The sequence below is a fragment of the Oncorhynchus nerka genome, linkage group LG25 (genome assembly GCF_034236695.1).
Source record: "Oncorhynchus nerka isolate Pitt River linkage group LG25, Oner_Uvic_2.0, whole genome shotgun sequence".
In the NCBI taxonomy this organism is placed as follows: domain Eukaryota; kingdom Metazoa; phylum Chordata; class Actinopteri; order Salmoniformes; family Salmonidae; genus Oncorhynchus; species Oncorhynchus nerka.
In genome coordinates this window covers 45,070,446-45,075,000 of record NC_088420.1, presented here as the reverse complement: position 1 = coordinate 45,075,000, position 4,555 = coordinate 45,070,446, and the positions used below count along the sequence as shown (strand labels likewise).

Below are 4,555 nucleotides of genomic sequence, written 5' to 3'. Positions count from 1 at the left end.
TTTAGCAAACTCCAAGCGAGCTGTCATGTGCATTTTACTGAGGAGTGGCTTCCGTCTGGTCACTCTACCATAGGCCTGATTGGTGGAGTGCTGCAGAGATGGTTGTCCTTCTGGAAGGTTCTCCCATCTCCACAGAGGAACTCTGAAGCTCTGTCAGAGTGACCATCGGGTTCTTGGTCACCTCCCTGTCCAAGGCCCTCCTCCCTTGACTGCTCAGTTTGGCCCGGCGGCCAGCTCTAGGAAGAGTCTTGGTGGTTCCAAACTTCTTTCATTTAAGAATGATGGAGGCCACTGTGTTCTTGGTGACCTTCAATGCTGCAGAAAGGTTTTGGTACACTTCCCCAGATCTGTGCCTCGACATAATCCTGTCTCGGAGCTCTACGAAGAATTCCTTTGACTTCATGGCTTGGTTTTTGCTCTGACATGCACTGTCAACTTTGGGACCTTATATAGACAGGTTTCCATAGCCTTTCCAAATCATGTCCAATCAATTTAATTTATCACAGGTGGACTCCAATCAAGTTGTAGAAACATCTCAAGGATGATCATTGGAAACAGGATGCACCTGAGCTCAATTTCGAGTCTCATAGCAAAGGGTCTGAATACTTATGTAAATAAGGTATTTCTGTTTTTTATTGTTAATACATTTGCAAACATTTCTAAAAACCTGTTTGCTTTGTCATTATCAGGTATTGTATGTAGATTGATGGGGATTTAAATAAAAATCTATTTTAGAATAAGGCTGTAAAGTAACAAAATGTCGAAAAAGTCAAGGGGTCTGAATACTTTCCGAATGCACTGTAGGTAGGGATAAAGTGACTAGGCAACAAGAGTGTGTGATTAGTCAAAAGAGTTTGTGCAAAAAGGGTCAATGCGGATAGTTAAATAGTTAAACAATAACTACCCGAACTATCATAGATCATGTTATCCGCAGTGATTCTGGCTGGTTTTATACATAGGCAATTCCTCACACACATTCAATTGACATTCCATTGTATTCAACGTTGCATCATATAATATCAAAATATTATTATCAAAATAGTATTTAAATACAGGGATAAGCTCAAGTGTTGCCTCTTTCAAGGTAACCTCATCCCCAGGCTAAATGCACTTGGGGAGGAGATGTCTGCTGCATGAGACTACTTTCAAGGTAACCTCATCCCCAGGCTAAATGCACTTGGGGAGGAGATGTCTGCTGCATGAGACTACTTTCAAGGTAACCTCATCCCCAGGCTAAATGCACTTGGGGAGGAGATGTCTGCTGCATGAGACTACTTTCAAGGTAACCTCATCCCCAGGCTAAATGCACTTGGGGAGGAGATGTCTGCTGCATGAGACTACTTTCAAGGTAACCTCATCCCCAGGCTAAATGCACTTGGGGAGGAGATGTCTGCTGCATGAGACTACTTTCAAGGTAACCTCATCCCCAGGCTAAATGCACTTGGGGAGGAGATGTCTGCTGCATGAGACTACTTTCAAGGCAAGCTTTTCTCCTGACCTTAATAATACCATTCAGCATAAAGCCAAACTCTGATTCAAGTCTCCTTCCTCTTGTGATATGAGAATGTTCACTATGACATCATCACATGGATCTGCGTTTTAGACCATGAAATCAAGGTCAATCAACCCCCATTTAACAGGGCAACAGGGCTGAATAGTGGTCTCTCCTCCTCCACAACTGCAGTTTACCTGAACTAATCTCAAAGTCCTTCTTAGTGCCTGTCCGTACATCATAACCTCTTAAATGTAATGGCAAAATGTAGATTTCCACCTAAATAACCAAAAGTAACTGCTATTTATGTGTAATTACCTGATTCTGACATGCAAAAACGTGGTATATTTGGAAAGAAGACATCTGGGTGAATATGAGGAAATGATCAGAAGATAGATAGGAGTTACATAGTTCAGAACACAAAAGATCAAGCACAACATGTGAACAATATTATAAAAAATGGGATTGATAGACCTAACAACTATAAATGGGCAGATGTTTTTGTAAGTGGTCAGGTGTGGTCGTCAGGTGTGGTCACCAAAGTGGCATATGTCTGTAAATTAGATAATTACAGTGCTATTACATATTTGCAATCCCTAAATGCCATTTGTTCAGTTTAAAATCACAATTTCTACCATATCAACCTCACTATAACATTGTGGTGGTGTTATGGGGTATTCAGGGTCCATTCAAGTGTCCTTTCAACCTCTCTAAAGTGTCAAAATGTGGTAATTGCACAGTTTTTGCACACTGGATGTGCCTAAAAGTTATTGTTCACTATAAAATCTCAATTTCTACAACATCAACCTCTCGAAAACATTGTGGTGGTGTCGGGGAACAGACAGGGGATATGGATGCCTACAGTGCGTAAACAGGCAACACCATTTTCTTACGCGCAAAGATATAGTCACTCGGGGGACATTTGATGTTGCCATTAAGTCATACATCATCAGATAACATTGGCAATAGGCTAGATTTGTTTCTACCAACCTAAGGATTCATTTGATATCCCCATGTAGCTATAGCTCAAACACAGACCAAACCGAAGCTTACCTTGTAAGAGGTTTGGTGAAAACGTGTAAAATAAACATTTTGACTGTCGGGCCTGGAGGTCAATAATGGTTGGTCACAGGTAGAGAAATAAGATATCCTCATGATCTGCGGAGTCCCGGCTTTAGGTGTGTATCAACATATTGCGTGTTTATGTTGTTTATGCTTCACAACGCTAACCGGAATGTAGGTAGCAGCCATCTTGAAATTTGGTCATGGCTCGGCCTACCCTTATAAATGTGTACATGCCCATATGTGGTAGTAAGTCACACCAAAGATTTGAAGACACCGATCAATAGTCAAAATACTCAGCTTTCCGTAAACACACTACTTTGCTGATAGGGGCTCCCATTCTCATACCAGCAAGAATTGAATAAAAACAATCTAATAGGGTTCCCAAATATGAGAACTTTGCATACAGTAACTATATTTGTGTGGTCAGCTCCAGAACGGTTGGCCAGCTCTGAGGAGGCCTTCAAAGCATTCAGCCAGGATGGCCTCAGAGTAGTAGAGCAAGGCTGAACAGTTGGCTTCTGAGCAGCCCAGAGTCTCCTTCGAGTAAGCCAAGTTGAGACGCATGCTGTTGAGCTTAGTGACAAAGCCCCTGAGCTTGGAGAGGAGGTGGAGGAGGAGCAATTCAGCGGTGGTGAAATCCCTTGTCTCGAGGAACAGCAGGTTGTCGCTCAGGACCTCTGAGGGCTTGAGGAGCACGAAGGAGTTCAGACTGAGCAGCTTCTGCAGCCAGATCTTCATGTTGGTCGCATCGCCCCTCAGCTCCAGGTGGATAATTTCCTCGCTCTACCCCGCAGGGCATCTGAAACTCTGGGGGTGCTGGCCATCAGCTTTGTGACGATGCGCTTGTTCAGGTGCAAACTGGAAGTAGTCGATGTTGGCCCTCTGGTTGGCGTGATGGCTGAAGCAGGTGAAGAAGGAGGCAAGGAACGTCTCAATGATCCAAGTCAGATGGGTCAGATGGATCTCCACAGCTCTCTCTGGGCCTGCTGCTGCTCCGGGCTGCAGAGTACCGCCTCAGGATAGAGATCAAGGACCCAGGCGTTCACGTGGCCCTCTGCCCCAATGTCTCGCAGCATGCCGGCCATCTCACTCACGTAGGCAGGGCTCTGGTGCAGAACCCAACCCTTGAGCTGGTGGATCTTCTGGATGTCCACTGAGAGGTCATAGAGGGCTTCCACGGTCACCTGGTTCTCTGCTGTGCCCAACCCCCCGGGGTTGATAAGGGCCTGAGAGGGGGAAGATGTTGAACCCGCTGACAGTGAACTCATAGGGACGTTGCAACTAATCGCAACATGGGTGCACAGTCACAGACCATTGCAGGTCTGACCTAGGTGTGATATAACAGACATTTTCAAGATAGCTAGCTAGCTAGTTAGCTACAGATCCTTGACCATACAAAATACACTAAAATGATTTGTTGTGATTCAACACAAAGTGAACATAAACTCAGCACTAAATAACTTAGTAATAATGAAGAATTGTACAAATATCACATCAGTCATAACAACATTGGTTTGTCAGTGTGTGATAGCAGTTGACCAGCTAGCTGCCTTGACAGCTATGATAGGCTGCTAAAGCAGGATGAATTGTGATGATACTTTGAAGATGTTTGGAGGACAAAACTGTTCCTCTAAATTCAACCGCATGTTCTTTCACATCCCTTGTACTTTCCAAATAGAAACAACAAATAAGTACATAACGGTATATAAGCTAGTTAGCCAACAGTAGTACCTGAGGGTTATTTAAGCAATAAGGCCCGAGGAGGTGTGGTATATGGCCAATATACCATGGCTAAGGCTATTCTTATGTACGACACAATGCGGAGTGGCTGGATACAGCCCTTAGCTATGGCCATATACCACAAACTCCAGAGTAATTTTTTGTCATACCATTGCTATATATGGTCTGATATACCATGGCTTTTAGCCAATCAGCATTCAGGGTACGAACCACCCTGCTTATAATTATACATATCTTAGCCAGTGGATGTGACGTTTT

The 4,555-nt window shown here is 43.8% G+C and overlaps 1 pseudogene; it reads right to left on the bottom strand.

Moving 5' to 3' along the window:
• Positions 1–2,980: 2,980 nt before the first annotated feature.
• LOC115108924 (transcription termination factor 2, mitochondrial-like) lies at positions 2,981–3,851 on the bottom strand (annotated as a pseudogene).
• Between the last annotated feature and the right edge of the window lie 704 nt (positions 3,852–4,555).